The sequence below is a fragment of the Neofelis nebulosa genome, chromosome 15 (genome assembly GCF_028018385.1).
Source record: "Neofelis nebulosa isolate mNeoNeb1 chromosome 15, mNeoNeb1.pri, whole genome shotgun sequence".
Lineage (NCBI taxonomy): Eukaryota > Metazoa > Chordata > Mammalia > Carnivora > Felidae > Neofelis > Neofelis nebulosa.
In genome coordinates, this window is record NC_080796.1 from 51519374 (window position 1) to 51537595 (window position 18222).

At 35.5% G+C, this 18222-nt stretch overlaps 1 protein-coding gene across 9 annotated transcripts in view; it reads left to right on the top strand.

Moving 5' to 3' along the window:
- KCNT2 (potassium sodium-activated channel subfamily T member 2) overlaps positions 1-18222 on the top strand; it is a 364447-nt gene that overhangs the window by 79984 nt on the left and 266241 nt on the right. The window lies entirely within an intron of this gene.

The window sequence follows — 18222 nt, forward strand, 5'->3', positions numbered from 1 at the left end:
ATATCCATATATATGGAATAATATACACATATATATTTAGAATATATATACACAAAGTGTATATGTATATATATATACATATATGTATATTCCAAATAACTAAATATATGCAATATTTTTTTTATAATAAAACACTGAGAAAGGTTTCGTATTTTCTTGATCCTGGATAACATGACCATAAATTTCATTGGCTTCCGGCCTTGGAACAGTGTTGTCCATTACACTTTTCTTTGTATTAGTTATCATCTTATGAATCTACAAATTTAGCCAATTTTCCATCTTTTCCAAAGCTTCATCATGCACTGTGGATGTTAATTAAACATTTTCAGAGCAGGCTCATGTATAGATTGATGGATTTCCTCTTCCTGTTTCTTTTTTTTTTAAATGTTTATTTATTTATTTTTGAGAGAGACAGAGAGAGAGAGAGATAGAGAGTGAGCAGTTATATATATATAACACTCCAGTTATAATATAAAAAAGATGAAAAACTGATGATTATATAATAAAACACTCATTTATAAAAGTTGAAACTTAGCATTTGATTTAAATTAATTTTTTCTAAGGTAGAAGACAGTTTATTTAACACAAAATTACATCTAATTTGGTTGTCCTCCTTCCTGTAGCTGGAGATATATGTAAAATGAAATTTTGATAGCTAAGAACTGCCTCAATTGATACTCAAAATATTAAATTTAATAGTGTCAGTATAGAAATGTCCTAATGCAATTCTAATGTCATTTTCAGTATTATTTATGATAAAGATACTTAAGATACAAGAACATGAAGATCTTGGGGTACCTGGATGGCTCAGTCGGTTAAGTGTCCAACTTTGGTTCAGGTCATGATCTCCCAGTTCATGGGTTCAAGCCCTGTGTTGGACTCTGTGCTGACAGCTTGGAGCCTGGAGCCTGCGTTGGATCCTGTGTCTCCCTCTCTGTCTGCCCCTCCCGGCTCATGCTCTGTCTGTTTCTCCCTCTCTCAAAAATAAATAAACATTAAAAAAATTAAAAAAAAAAGGACATGAAGATCTTGCTTAATTAACTCTGCAAATAAATAAGACTTTAATATGAACTTTATTATTTTACACAGTATCATACATTCATCATATCATATTTTACATCATGTCATACATCATATTGCCTTTTCAGTGGATATTATTTTATAGCACTGGCATCCATTTGCTTATTCTTGGTAATGATTCTTCATTTCTCACTGGGAAACTTCCTACTCCTAACTCTCAGTCCGTGGACTTTAGTGTCCTCCTCTACCCAAACTGTAATCCAAAATCCCTAATTTGAGATTGGAGAATATGAACAAGGCTAAGCCAGAGAACTTCATCTCCTGTCTTCAGTGTTTAATTTAGAGATGGGTATGTGATACAATCAGATCCATTGAAACTCAGTGGAAGCTTTTCTTGAAATTGTGGTAAAAACTTGCTTCTTTTTCTTTCTGGACTTAACATGAACCTTTGAGTAGATTCTTTTTCTCAGTTGCAGACCAGAGTCCTAAGTGATATAACATATAACAAATAGCATAGTTAAGGCATCTGCAATTTTAAAACTCAAAGCATAGACATGTAAGATTTAGTAACTTCATTACTCTGCAGATTTTACTGATTCCTCATGTACTATAACATTGTTTTGGTATAAGTACATCAGAAACTGATGGCATCTGTAATAATAATACTTTTTGTGTATGTATGATCTTTTAGCTTTTATATGTAATAGACTCTTAACTCAGGGGCAATTAATTTTTTCACTTGCATTAGTTTTTAATTTTTTGTTAACATGAATTAACATGAAGTTAATTTACAAACAAGTTAATAAGAGAAAAATGTAGAATTTTCAAAAATGCATGAAGAAAGTGAAAGCTGGTTTGAAGTGCAATTGCCAAGTATAGATTCTTTCTGCATAAACATATCAGCTAAATATAATTTATAGAGATATTTATATTCTGTGGTATATTGTTAGACAAAACTACAAGTATTGTTGGAATTTCTTTTTTTTTCTTTAAATAGGAAAAATGTGATTGCGTCATTAATGAGAAAAATTCCATTATAATTGATTCTCAGTTATTTTCACAAGGTGTATCTATAGTCAGGTTTGATTTCATATCAACTTCTGTTTATAAAGAACACCTTTCTTGTTAATGGTAAGTTAATGATTGCTCAATTTTTATGGATGTAAGAGTGAAATATGCATATTTTCATGAATACTAGAGTTTTAGGTAAGTTTGCATACAATTAGTATTCTTGAGTTTATCACCTATTTTATAATGTGGAATGACTGCTAACAGAAACCTAACAGCCTTATATTTAGAAGGCCTCTTATTGGGGGTCAGAATGTGAGGTGACAGCCTTCAGAGTTCTGCTGACAAACCTTGGGATCACTTGAAAAGATCACGCTGTAGTTATTCCTATAGTTGTGGATGCTAGTAAAGTTATCTTCTTCTCAAAAACTCTATAAAGGCTTTACAACAGACTCTTTATAGTTTCTTTCCCTAAATACGGACAATGATGGGGAGCCAGGACTAAAATTTTCTCCATGTTCCTATAGTATTTTAAAAAATATTTTTCATTTTTCCTAAACCAGAGACATGGGTTATGACAAGAGGCTGAATCTCTAGAATACACCAAGTTATTTATTGTGGCTTTGTTTCTCTCTCTCTCTTTTTTTTAACCACATAAGCAGCTAGAAGCGTTTTATTTATGTATTTATTTTATTTTATTTTATTTTATTTCTTTTCCTTTCTTTTTTATTTTTTAAAATTTACATCCAAATTAGTTAGCATATAGTGCAACAATGATTTCAGGAGTAGATTCCTTAGTGCCCTTGCCCATTTAGCCCATCCCCCCTCCCAAAACCCCTCCAGTAACCCTCAGTTTGTTCTTCGTATTTATGAGTCTCTTCTGTTTTGTTCCCCTCCCTGTTTTTATATGATTTATATTTCCCTTCCCTTATGTTCATCTGTTTTGTCTCTTAAAGTCCTCATATGAGTGAAGTCCTATGGTTTTTGTCTTTCTCTGACTAATTTCACTTAGCATAATACCCTCCAGTTCCATCCATGTGTTTGCTAATGGCAAGATTTCATTCTTTTTGATTGCCGAGTAATACTCCCATGTATGTATATGTGTGTGTGTGTGTGTATCTATATCTATATCTATATATCTATATCTATATCTATATCTATATCTATATCTATATCTATATCTATATCTATATCTATATATCTATATCTATATCTATATATCTATATATATCTATATCTATATCTATATCTATATCTATATCTTTATTCATCCATCAATGGACATTTGGGCTCTTTCATACTTTGGCTATTGTTGATAGTCCTGCTATAAATATGGGGGTGCATGTGTCCCTTTGAAACAGCACACCCGTATCCTGTGGATAAATGCCTAGTAGTGCAATTGCTGGGTCGTAGGGTAGTTCTATTTTTAATCGTTTGAGGAACCTCCATGCTGTTTTCCAGAGTGGCTGCACCAGCTTGGATTCCCACCAACAATGCAAAAGAGATCCTCTTTCTCCACATCCTCGCCAATATCTGTTGTTGCCTGAGTTGTTAATGTTAGCCATTCTGACAGGTGTGAGGTGGTATCTCATGGTAGTTTTGATTTGTGTTTCCCTGATGATGAGTGATGTTGAGCATTTTTTCATGTGTCGGTTGGCCATCTGGATGACTTCTTTGGAGAAGTGTCTATTCATGTCTTTTGCCCATTTCTTCACTGGATTATTTGTGTTTTGGGTGTTGAGTTTGGTAAGTTCTTTATAGATTTTGGATACTAACCCTTTATCTGATATGTTGTTTGCAAATATCTTCTCCCATTCTGTCGGTTTTGTTTTAGTTTTGCTGATTGTTTCCTTCGCTGTGCAGAAGCTTTTTATTTTGATGAGGTCCCAGTAGTTCATTTTTGCTTTTGTTTCCCTTGCCTCTGGAGACGTGTTGAGTAAGAAGTTGCTGCGGCCAAGATGAAAGAGGTTTTTGCCTGCTTTCTCCTTGAGGATTTTGATGGCTTCCTGTCTTACATTGAGGTCTTTCATCCATTTTGAGTTTCTTTTTGTGTATGGTGTAAGAAAGTGGCCCAGGTTCATTGTTCTGCATGTGTCTGTCCAGCTTTCCCAGCACCACTTGCTGAAGAGACTGTCTTTATTCCACTGGATATTCTTTCCTGCTTTGTCAAAGAATAGTTGGCCATATGGTTGTGGGTCCATTTCTGGTTTCTCTATTCTGTTCCATTGATCTGAGTGTCTGTTCTTGTGCCAGTACCATACTGTCATGATGATTTCAGCTTTGTAGTATAGCTTGAAGTCTGGGATTGTGATGCATCCTGCTTTGGTTTTCTTTTTCAAGATTGTTTTGGCTATTTGGGGTCTTTTCTGGTTCCATACAAATTTTAGGATTATTTGTTCTAGCTCTGTGAAGAATGCTGGTGTTATTTTGATAGGGATTGCATTGAATATGTAGATTGCTTTGGGTAGTGTCAGCATTTTAACAATATTTGTTTTTCCTATCCAGGAGCATGGAATCTTTTTCCATGTTTTTGTGTCTTCTTCAGTTTCTTTCATAAGCTTTCTATGGTTTTCAGTGTATAGATTTTTCACCTTTTTGGTTAGATTTATTTCTAGGTATTTTATGGTTTTTTTTGTGCAATTGTAAATGGGACCGATTCCTTGATTTCTCTTTCACTTCATTGACAATAACCATGTGATCCTCTCAATAGATGCAGAGAAAGCATTTGACAAAATACAGCATCCTTTCTTGATAAAAACCATTAAGAAAGTAGGTATAGAAGGATCGTATCTCGAGGTCATAAAAGCCATATATAAACGACCTAATGCTAATATCATCCTCAATGGGGAAAAACTGAGAGCTTTCCCCCTAAGGTCAGGAACAAAACAAGGATGTCCACTCTCACCACTGTTATTCAACGTAGTATTGGAAGTCTTAGCCTCTGCAATCAGACAACACAAAGAAATAAAAGGTATCCATATCAGCCAGGAGGAGGTCAAACTTTCACTCTTTGCAGATGACGTGATAACTCTGTATGGAAAACCCAAAAGATTCCACCAAGAAACTGCTAGAATTGATTCATGAATTCAACAAAGTTGCAGGATATACAATCAACACACAGAAATCGGTTGCATTCCTATATACCATTATTTGTTTTTTGAGATGAGTTATATTCATTTTTGTTTCCTCTCTTATAAACTGATGCTTGAAATTCAAACTTATTTGGTTCAGGAGATATTTTACATGTTTCATTTCAGGGGCAGATAGTTTCATGATTCAAAAAGGGATGTTTTAACAGAGTTAACTAAAGTGATAGTTTTGAAATTTAATGATATATTAATATGTAAATGAAAAATTCCAACAAAATTAAATAAATGGTAATTATTTTATCTTTTGATATAGAGAGAAGCAATGGACTAGTTGCTTAAATATTCATATGTTGTACATGTACTTATTTAAATGTTTAAGTAAATATTTAAGAAAAAGTTCACAGTTCACATTTTAGCCTTATTTTGCCAGTAATTATTGTGCAGTGCTTTAGTTAGTCTGAAGGTATCACAAAGGCAAAAAAAATTTTTCAATGATCCTTTTCTCTCACAGAGAAGAAAATAATGATACTGTTTCTTCCTCCTTTGCTGAACTATGAGGGGGAAGTTTGAAGGAAATTGCTAGGTGGGAGTTTCAAATAAACCACCACCTCAGAACATATAAAGAAGGGATGATGGAAAATTAGAAAAATCTTCAGAAGAGATTTAAAATTGACAGTATGATTTTGACTGATAGGAATGTAAATAACATGATCAAAAAGTTGACTTTTATATAGCAAAATTCATTTAACACTCAGCAAATATATTGAGTACACATATAAAAATATGTGTATATGGCATTGTGTTAGGTTCTGAAAACACAATGAAAATGAACAAAATAGGTACAGTTCCTGCCTTCACAATTTTAGAGCCAAACAAAACTATTACTAGCAGCTTTGGAGGGACAGATAGCAAGAAACATGCCCTCAGATCAACTCTTGATGAAGCTTCTAGTTCTATGTTATTAATGATACATTCCATCTGGCTCTTGGTGGCTTCCTGTCTAATTCAGTCTATTTTTGCGCATTATTCCTGCAAAGCACTAAGATAAGCTATTTCTACTTTGCTCAAGGAGGGTATACACTTCCAAAATGTAAATATGCCAAATTTGCAATTATAGATTTTTAAAAGTTATCTGTTTTCCTCCTTTAAATATCTGTGTTCTGTGTCCTATGGCATAGAACCAGTTATTTGATCTCTAAGGTCCATTTGAAAGATAGAGACCCTTAAAAAGGCAATCCTCATACATCGTAATAAGTCTATGGTAAAAAGAATAGAGTGCACTAAGTAAAAATACAGTATGTCACTTAATAAAGACTTGGGTGAGGACCAAGTTTCAAATGAGATGAGACCTGAGGGAAGGAGGACAAGATCTCAAAAGGAAGGCAAAGGAAAGCTTAGTTCATTTTAAGGGTTGTTTATTTTTCTTAAGGTCCAGCTGCATATTTTTATTGAAAAGTAGTGACTCAGAGATTTAAAAGCCAATAACTTGTGTCATAATTGAGTCTGGTTAAGGAAATAAAGAGGAATTATGCTATGCCAGAGTATTCATATCATCCATAGCAAATCAGAAGCATGCATTTTCAAATTAACAAATGTGTTCTTCCTTTTGGAGCATGGTTATTCGGGAATTTCTGTTTCCCAGCATAGATGCCAGATGGCAGTAGCCACAGATTGCCAGCCTCTGCATGCTGATAGTTGTCAACTTTGGATGCTAATGGAGTGTTAGAAGCAACTACTGCTGAGTAATTTTTAATTCCATGTATATTAGTGAACATCCATTATATTCTAGTGAACATTCATTATATTCTAGGCACTGGGCAAACAATTATAAGTAAGCAAATACTGATTAATATCTCTTTGGTGGAGCTTGAGGTTTAATGTGGCCTTAAGAAACTGTGTGAGGACAAACTTTATTCTCCCTTAAACCAATTCTGAATTTTCATAGAATCTTGGATGCCATAATTGGAATTCATTGGGGGAGGGAGATGATAGGCATAGAGAAAATTAGTAGGTAGATCAGAGTACCTTCTTTCTCAGACACAAGGTGATGGGAAGAAGAAAGTGGGTGGTTATTTCATTTACAATACTTCCCTCTGTGTCACTATACATCACTCACACTAGGGATCTAATCTGGCAGTTTTTGCAGTCCTATTTAATTAAAGGTCATGCCTTAGAATAGAAGACTTTGCACATCACGGTGCTTTCAATGGTGTGAAATATTTTCCAGCTATTTATGTAGATTGATATATGAATGGAGCTTCCATTTCGGTTCAGTATTTCTATTTATCACTGAAAGTTTTGTTTCATTTTGTTTTTCCATGGTTTGTGTTAGAAAATAGATTTTAACCTGAAAGCAAGTTTAAATATCTATAGGTCATTTGTACAAGTTAGGTCGTTGACCGAACATGTTCATTACAGGCATTTTTTTCTTCTTATTATGCTAAAAGACTTTTTATTACTGAAAGAACTCTAGAGAACAATACAAATGTGTGCTCAAATGAAAAGATAATTCATTTGACTTTTGTCTTGACCACCAGAAGGATGGATTTGCCATCAGCTCAGATTGGGAAATGTTAGGGAAGGAACTTAGAAAGTTTGGTTTGGTTATGCTGAGTTGGAGATGTCCACTAGCAATCCAAGTAGAAAAGTTGAATAGGTGGTTAAAGGTATGAGTTTGGAAGAGAAGCCTAGGCTGGATATATAAATTTGACAGTCTTGGGCATATAGATGTATTACACATTAAAAAAATTTTTTTTAATGTTTATTTATTTTTGAGAGTGAGACAGAGTGCAAATGGGGGAGGGGCAGAGAGAGAGTGAGACCTAGAATCCGAAGCAGGCTCCATGCTCTGAGCTGTCAGCACAGAGCCTGATGCGGGGCTCCAACCCATGAACTGTGAGATCATGACCTGAGCCAAAGTTGGACGGTTAACCTACTGAGCCACCCAGGTGCCCCTGGATTACACTTTGAGTATAGTTACAAAAGAGATGATTTTGTAAATATTTAGTTTTGAGAGAGAGAGAGAGACAGTGTGAGTAGGGGAAGGGCTGAGAGAGAGGGGGACACAGAATCTGAAGCAGGCTCCATGCTCTGAGCTGTTTGCACAGAGCCCAATGCAGGACTCAAACTCAAGGACTGCGAGATCATGACTTCAGCTGAAGTCAGACGCTTAAATGACTGAGCCACCCAGATGCCCCAAAGAGATGATTTTTGAGAATAGAAGAGAAGGAACCAGCCAAGGATACTCAGAAGGGGTAAACTGTAAGGTAGGAAGAAAACAAAGGGAAGAGTGCGTTGGAAGTCAAGTGAAGAAAGTGGTTCAGGATGAAGAAGTGATCAGCTATGCCAAATGCTAATAGGGTACCTAAGATGAGGACTGATATCTGATTTTTTATTTTGCCATATATACATCACTGGTGACCTTGCTAATTGCAGATTTGGTGACGAGGTGAAATAGGCTTAAGAAAGAACAAGAAGTGAGAATTGGAGTCAGTGATTTCAGGTTTATTGTTAGTAAGTGTTATGGACTGAGTTGTGTCCTGCAAAATTCATTTCAAAACCCTAACCTAGCACAGTACTTATATTTGGAAATAATTTAACAGGGTAATTAAGTTAAAATGAGGCCATCAGAGTGGGCTCTTATCCAGTCTGAATGTGTCTTTGTAAGAAAGGAAACTTGAACACACCAAGGATGCTTGAACACAGAGGAAAGACCTTGTGAGGACACAGTCAGCAGGTGTCACCTACTCTCCAAGGAGAAAGGCCTCAGGAGAAGTCAACCCCGCCAGCACCTTGATCTTAGACTTCCAGACTCCAGAACTGTGAGAAAATAAGTTTCCATTGTTTAAGCCACCCATTCTGTGGTATTTTGTTATGATAGCCCTAGGAAACTAATACAGCAAGTCTCAGTATCGCTTTCTTCTTCTCAATACCAATCGGAACCATGACCAAGAGGGCCAAGTGTATTCACCATCTTCGTCTGCTGTAAGGGATTTTTCTTTTTTTTTTTTTTTAATTTTTTTTTTCAACGTTTTTTATTTATTTTTGGGACAGAGAGAGACAGAGCATGAACGGGGGAGGGGCAGAGAGAGAGGGAGACACAGAATCGGAAACAGGCTCCGAGCCATCAGCCCAGAGCCCCACGCGGGGCTCAAACTCACGGACCGCGAGATCGTGACCTGGCTGAAGTCGGACGCTTAACCGACTGCGCCACCCAGGCGCCCTGTAAGGGATTTTTCTTAGCTCATGCACTGAAGATGTTGCCTTTTGGGAATTCTGTTTTTGTTGTTGTTTTTTTAATGGGGATTTCTATGGAGTTCTCTGTGGGAGGATTTCTTTGGGGGGATTCCTGTGAAGCTCTTTGTGGGGATTTCGTTGACAAGTTTCCTTCCTGCTTGTCAAAATATAAATTCTATACCATCAAAAATTGACAGCTGGCACCAGGGTGAACAGCAGCTTTGCTGCTAGCTTACTTCACTGGATTCTTATTTTCTTGTCTTTTCTGTCTTGTAAGGATTTACCTTACTTTCTTACTAGTTAAGCCATACATGTGAAAAAGTGGTGTGGTATGGTGGGGTGGTGTGTGTGTGTGTGTGTGTGTGTCGATACGTGTGTCTGTGTGCCTGTGTGTGTATAGGGACATCTCTTCTACCACATGGTCAGAAGCAAAATCCTCAATTACTTTGAAATTTTTCTTGTGATAAAGCAATTTGATGTTATTGATATATTGGCAATTTAATCGCAATCAGTTGCTTGCATTTTGATCAAGTTGAAGAACCATTAACCATTAACCATTAACCATTCAGTATCTCTGGTTTTAATTCTGTAGGAGCAGATTTTGATAGGGAGTTTGGGTAGTGGGCTGCCCTGAGAAAGGTGTGACCTCAGGTAAGGTGGCTCACTGTACCCGTGACAAACCCTGATGCAGCTGACAGCTGGAAATTATTGGCAGTTATTGAAGGAGGGCAAACGGGTGCTATGTTTCCATGTTTACCATATCCAATTATATGCTAGTTAACATGATACAGTCTTAGGGAATAATACTTATTAAAGTAGTTGAAACTGAAATTGTTAAGCATTTCTTGGCATGTGTAAATAAATTTTGTCCAAAAAATTCCTAAAATGTCTGTCAGCTATGGTAGTATATTTTATAATCTGTTTCAGCATACTATATAATCAGAAAAAAAACAATTTAAGAAATAAAAAAGAAAATTTGGGGTGAGGGTGGATAAGAGGTACAAACTTCCAGCTACAAAATAAATAAGTCATGTATGTAATATAACCATGGTGACTATTGTTAATAATACTGTATAACATATTTATTATAGCATAGTTGCATATTGATATATAGCATATTTGAAATTTACTAAGAGAGTAGATCTTAAAAGTTCTCCTCACAAGAAAAAAGCTTGTAATTATGTGTGATGATGGATGTCATCTAGATTTATTGTGATGATTATTTCACAGTATATACAGATATCAAATCATTATGCTGTACACCTGAAGGTAACATAATATTATATGTCAGTTATATCTCAATAAAAATAGCAGAAAAGGTAAAGTTGATTCATATAATTTTTTCTTTTTCGGTTAAGCTCATATGTAATCAGGATTAAGTGTGTGGGCTAGAGGTAGACTGCCTTGTTTCACACCTAGGCCCACCAGGTATTATTTGTGTGACTTTGGGCAAATGCCTCTGTCTCCTAATTGTAAAATGGAGACATTAATAGTGCCTGTTAAAGGTTTGTCTTGAAAAATTAAGCGTGGTAATACATCTTTGTGCTCAGTATAGTGTCTGGGCATTTTCAATAAGTGGTTGCTCCTGATAACTTTATTGTCCGTGTTTATTAATACACTTCTTGGCTTCTATTTAAGTTCTTTTGATTATGTCTTCTTTCCTGTCTTTGTGTTTTCATATATTGCTGTTACCTGATGCTTTAGCCATTTTAACTTCTTTGAAGACCCTGAATATACTATATTTTTTCTCACACAATTTTTCCCTTTGAACCTGCTGTTTCTTACATCAGAAAAATCTTTCCACGTGTCTCTCTTCTCATCCAAGCTTGCTAATCTTATTCTCTCTGGCCCCCTACTAAATCCCCCCTGGGCTAAAGATTTGACTCATACGCTTATTTGGTAGACTATGGGGATTTCTTCTCACGTTGTACCCTTGAGTCCCTCTCACATCTGGTTTTTTTTAAATAAATATAAGATATTTAGGAATTTCTTGTGTCCCCAGAGGTTCAGAATTAGTTTAGTTGTAATTCTTAGTTTGTGGCACGCTGTCATTTCATTCACTTATTCCTTAATCTATTAATAACTTATTAATAATGTATATACACCTATCAGCACTCAAAGAACTAATACTGTATTAATAACTTACAGCAACTCTGGATTCCTCCACTTTCTTCCCTGCCTTTCTCCCAGGAGTCGTTACAGTCGTTATTTTGGCTTTTCATTTATTTGCTTTTATTTATTTTATTTGTTTATGTATTTTAATTTTTTTAATGTTTATTTTTGAGAGAGAGACACAGAGTATGAGTGGGGGAGGGACAGAGAGAGAGGGAGACACAGAATCTGAAGCAGGCTCCAGGCTCTGAGCTGTCAGCACAGAGCCCGACGCGGGGCTCGAACTCACAAAATGTGAGATCATGACCTAAGCCGAAGTCAGATGCTTAACCAACTGAACCACCCAGGGGCTCCTACTTGCTTTTAAAAAATATAGTTTAACAGATTATGTGTATCCCTCAACAAATTATTGTTTGGTTTTAGATATTTTTGAACTTAAAAGTGGCTAGCATGCTGCATGTAGTGTAGTCTTTTTAAACTTGCTTCTTACCTTCTGCATTCTGTTACTAAGATCCATTCTTATTGTGTCATATAGCCATATTTCATTAACTTTTACTGCTGTATTTAATTGCATAAATATGTCACAATTTACCCATTTCCTTGTAAGTGGATATTTGATTACTTCTGGTTTTTCTCTGTGCTCTCGTGAAAAGTGCATTTTTTTTGACCCTTTTTGTATATGCATCTTAGTGCATGTGTATAAATTTCTCTATGGCATTTGTCTAAGAGTAAAATGACTGAACTGCCAATATATGAATATTCCGGTTTATTAGATAATGCCAAATTGTTTACCAAAGTGATCTCACCAACTTATGCTTCACCAACAATTAAAAAATCCTTTGATTCACGTTCTCTTCAACATTTGGCATTATTATGTGTCATTCTTGATTTTTTCAAATGGATATAAAATGTTATCTCACTGTAGTCTTATTTGCATTCTCTTGAGTATTGATGAGGTTGAAATTTCATCCCCAGTTTATTAGCCAGTATAGCTCCTTTTCTCTAAAATGCCATTTCGTATCTTCTGGCTACACGTTTGTCATTTTCTTAGGATGTGTTAAGGACTCTTCATATATTCTTGATTTTTAACCTTTATTGGTTTTGTATCAAAATATCTTCTCCTAGCTGTGAATTTGTTTTTCACTCTCTTTATTTAAAAAAAAATTTTTTTTACATGTATGTATTTTTTGAGAGACAGAGAGAGACAGAGCACAAGTTGGGGAGGGGCAGAGAGAGAAGGAGACACAGAATCCGAAACAGGCTCCAGGCTCTGAGCGGTCAGCACAGAGCCCGACGCGGGGCTCGAACTCACAAACCGTGAGATCGTGACCTGAGCCGAAGTCGGACGCTTAACCGACTGAGCCACCCAGGCGCCCCTGTTTTTCACTGTCTTTAAAATTAAAATTTAAAATTTATAAAATGAGCTATACAAATGTCCTAAGCCCATCCTTGAAGCTATTTAGTGATTTACACTCTTACTTTTCCAGGCAAATATTTTATACATAGTTTATGATGCTGTGTTTTTGTATCTTAAGTACTCTGACTATTCAGAAGTCAAAAAAGTATTCACCATTATTTTTTTCATAAGAATTTAAAAGTTTACTTAACCTGTTTGGATGTAATTTAATCCATAAGTTGTGAGATAGGGGTCCAAGGTAATTATTTTTCCTATTTACTTATTTAAAAAGTCCATTTATTGAATCCTTTCTTTGTATTCCTTATTGATCTGTCATACTGCTTTTATGATATATTAATATTGCATATACACAATGAATCAATTTCTTGACTCTGTTTCATTTCACTAATCAATTTGTCTCTCTCTGTGCTACTTTTATAATGTCTTAATTATTGCAGTATCATAATAAGTCTAGATACCAGATAGGGCAAATATTTACTCTTTATTCTTATTTAGTTTGATCTTTTACTTCTGTAGAATCAGTTTATCAAACTCCACAAAATTCCCTATGTGATTTTGATTGGGATTTTATAGAATCTGTGGTATTTTATAATAAAAATACCAAATTGTTTTCCAAAGTGATAGCACTTTAAATTATACTGATAATTAATAAGAAATTCTTAATAATTTGAAGAGGAGCTATTAAAATGTAATTTTCAATAGGTTGAAAGCTATGTCCCTCATACAAATATAAAATGAAAATGTCAAATATTATACTCAACTCATTAATTAATAAGTGAAACAGTAATACTTGAAAACTGGCCCACAGGACATTTAAGAAGCTAGGTATTACTAGGCAATAAGATTGCTCAGTTAGTACCCCTCTTCCAAAAGCCCTACAGGACCATCAATGTTAACCTATGGAGTTACCTCTTATACTGGGTGGCAATTCTTTGCATATCTATTACACAAAACTCGACACGCTAATGTCTGCTCCTTCACAGGCGTCAAATTGCACAGAAAATAGAAAGTCGAGTCTAGCATTTTACTGAAAGAACATCCAATAAACTCTTTTGCCTATTTCTAAATTTTGGATAATTTTTCTGACAAAAGTGAGAGCAACTTCTTTTCTGGTATAATATTTTCGTATTTTGACTGTATCATTTATTATATCTACCTTCTCAGACAGTTTGGGGAAAATGCATTGGTAAAGTTCCATGGGAGAACTTGATTTGACTATTAAAATGCTAAGATGATAACTAGATTTTCAGATTACTGGTGTTTTCTCTGCCCTATATAGACATTTAAAAATAATTTGACATTTAACTTTCACATTATTTAGTGAAAATACAGAAAATGTATTTATTACTTATTTATATTAGATAATATAGATGATTTTTTCTTTAATGTTTTTTAAAATAGTAAACAAAGAAAACCTGAAGATCCATTTATGTATGTAAGGAATTAGTGAAAAAATAGTGTGTTGTTAACATAGAGGAATATATAGACTTACTTTGTAATAATTAAAAATGATGGTCTAGGCCTGCATCTTTTAAGTTTAAGTAAAAATAATTAAGTTATAGAGCAGGAGGTGTGGTTTGATTCCCTTTATACTGTTTAAATTGAACTGTCACTAGATATTTATTAATGCAGCGAAACTAAACTTGTTTAAGCTCCCTGAAGTGAGTAAGCATTAAAAGTGTTTCACAAGATGATGTTAGAAGTCAGGTATTTATTAGGCTTTTTTTTTTTTTTTTTTTTTAATTTTTTTTTTCAACGTTTTTTATTTATTTTTGGGACAGAGAGAGACAGAGCATGAACGGGGAAGGAGCAGAGAGAGAGGGAGACACAGAATCGGAAACAGGCTCCAGGCTCCGAGCCATCAACCCAGAGCCTGACGTGGGGCTCGAACTCACGGACCGCGAGATCGTGACCTGGCTGAAGTCGGACGCTTAACCGACTGCGCCACCCAGGCGCCCCTATTAGGCTTTTTGAATCAGGGCTCAAGTGGTGTTAGGGGGATCTTTCAAAGAGAAAGGATTTGCAATGGTCAACTTTCATGATAAATCATTTGGAACTGGAGGACATGGCAAAGTGAGGGTTTTGAAGTCTTAATAATGAGTACAAAGACAATGCACGTCTTAATGAGTAGTTGTTGCAGATAAGTGATGTGTTTGCCTAGGTGAACAGACTATTGTCTCCAATAAATTGATCTGTAGGAATTTTCTGAAGTAAACAGTGAAGTTATTTATTGCCTTATATCCTTATTTTTCTTAAGGAAATGTTTCTTGGAGGAATCAACTACATCAAACTGACATAAGTAATCCATAGTTTCTGTTTTTCCAATTATAAATGCTTATTCTTTCTTTATTACCAACACACCAGAAAAAAGTTATCAGTTGTGATTATTCAGTTTTGTAGGCTCATATATGAAGTATCCTCTTTAATTTTCATAACAGTTCTGTTAACAGAAGTAATAACTGCATTGTACAATAAATAAAAGTTAGCAAATTTGATAATCAAGTACATATAATCTGATTCCAAAGTCCATGCTGTTCTCTCACTTAATCCTTATACTGCAGTGTGAAATAAACAAACAAATGAACATACAAACTACCGTGGGAAAAGAGTCAATTTCCCTAGAAAACCCATTTAGTTTTACTGTTAAAATTTATGGAGTGAAATTCCATTTGCAACTATTTTCCCTTTTTCCTCCAAATTGTGTGACCTTATCTTTAAATATATCTAACCCAATATGATGTACCTATTTCAAGTCATATATGTTACTTTTACCTGAGTTATGAGTGCTAAGTACTAGAATATTCTAAAGAAATATATGTGTCCTAGTGAGCTGTGCCCATTAGTGAAATATAACTTATGAGTGCCAAATGGAAGAGCTGCTTGGAGGGTGGATTTAAAGTCTTATGTCATGGGTGCAAATAATTATATAAAACTAAAAGTCACTTCTTTCACTGTACATGAGTGTCTTCTTGTAATTTCTGGATTCATACTAACAGCTAGTATCTGTTTAACATGACTTGACTCTTGAGATCCAATGGGTCCCTCTTTGAAAACACACATTTTTTTCCCTCACCAAACTGGGTTTTGCTATTTAACCATGCCATTCTTAGCCATTCTGGGCTGCATGAGCACTGTTATATTTTTCATCAAGGTTTTTAAATGACTGGGTTCACTATTCCAATCTGAGTTAGAGATTAGGTGGTATCTTATATCCTCTTCTTACAAGTATAGAGATAAAGAAAAGAAGATTTGCATGTTGTAGCTGTTATGAGTTTTGATTGGAAGGCTGTTAGGTTTGTGGTGGGGCTGTGCTGCCTTAGTCATGTTATATAAGCTTATAACCCTTTCTGGGGCTAATAGCTTTGTATATACTTCCAGAATGTATGTGTACATGTATACATGCATATATATATATGTATATACATGTGTATATATATATGTTTATGTATGTATATGTATACATGCGCGCGCGTGCGTGTGCGTGTGTGTGTGTGTAATGGGAAGAAGTAGAGTTGAGGTGAGAGAAAAGAAATGGACATGATCTTAAAGCATCTGATCTGGTTTTTTTTTTTTTTTTTTTTTCAACGTTTTTTATTTATTTTTGGGACAGAGAGAGACAGAGCATGAATGGGGGAGGGGCAGAGAGAGAGGGAGACACAGAATCGGAAACAGGCTCCAGGCTCCGAGCCGTCAGCCCAGAGCCTGACGCGGGGCTCGAACCCACGGACCGCGAGATCGTGACCTGGCTGAAGTCGGACGCTTAACCGACTGCGCCACCCAGGCGCCCCTCTGATCTGTTTTTTGAGGTGGTGGTGGAAAAGATTTATAATACATAACAAACACAGTTTACTTTAAGTCTAAATGCTATATATTTTTGCTACTTTTTATTACATACTTAGAATAAAAATGAATAAATGTTGTTTGCAATTTTTTTCTCTTCTCTTCTCTTCTCTTCTCTTCTCTTCTCTTCTCTTCTCTTCTCTTCTCTTTCTCTTTCTCTTTCTCCTCTCCTCTCCTCTCCTCTCCTCTCCTCTCCTCTCCTCTCCTCTCTTCCCCTCCCCTTTCCTCCTTCTCCCTCCACTCCCCTCCCCTTCCCTCTCCTCTTTTCTTTTTTCTTCTTTTCTCTTTTCTTTTCTTTTTTTTAATGGCTTGAACTAGGCCTGCACCCAGCTTATGCAGTTGGGCAGGGCTATGAAAAGGCAAAATCTCCTTGCAACTTAAGGTTGAAAAAATGTACCTTTACACTTATCCTAGCTTTCTTTATTTTTTGCTTCCCATGCAAAATTAAGTTAAATGGGCTTGCCTACCTTTAATTATTTTAAATAAAATGAGGAAGTACAGACAGTAGGTCCTGAAAATGAACACTGCACATGAACACATGAGTTTTCTAACTGAAGAGAGACTTGAATACAAAAGTACTCTTGGTTGGACTGTAATGTGTTTTACCATGGAAACCACAAGCTTGTGTATTTCCAGCTACCTGCAAGCCTTGATTACCAGGGAGTGACAAGAACATAAATGCAACTATTGAACAGCTATCAGCATTATGTATAATGAAAGAAAATTGATAAGTGATTAGCACCCCAGATTCTTCCCTCATTACCAATACATCACTACATATATACATTCAAACACACACATACACATATCCGTGTGCATATATGTGTGCGTATGTGTTGTGAGTATGTATCTATACTACCTGGGTTATCTTTCCAAAAATGATGTTGTTTTAAATGTCATTTTAAAAATCAGAGAACATCTGGGCACCTGGGTGGCTCAGTCGGTTAAGCGTCCAACTTTGGCTCAGGTCATGATCTCACAGTTCATGAGTTTGAGCTCTGCACAGGGCTCTGTGCTGAGAGCTTGGAGCCTGGAGCCTGCTTTGGATTCTGTGTTTCCCTCTCTCTCTGCCACTCCCCTGCTCGTGCTCTGTCTCTCTCTCTTTCAAACATAATAAATAAATGTTAAAAAATTTTTTTAAAGTAAGAGAATCCTATTGAAAGTCATCAGAATTAATCTCTGAGTTCTCATAAGATGTTACTGACTTAAGGTGAGAAACTTAGGCTTGAGTAATTATGAAAAGAATTGGATAGGCAAAAAGAGAGGTTGGAAAATTTAGGAGGGACTTAAGAGTATTTAAAGTGAACTTAATTTTGTGCATGTGGTAAAGGTTGGAAGCTGGGTAGAAACCCGTTGGAAGCACTTGAGCAAGAACTGTTGAAGTTATTTTTTTAAGATGAAGAATTGATGGTAGGCTTATTCATTCATTTATTTATTTTTTTTATAAGGCTCCCTTTGAATGGTTGCTGTATTAAATAAATTAGTTACCAGAAGTTAGGA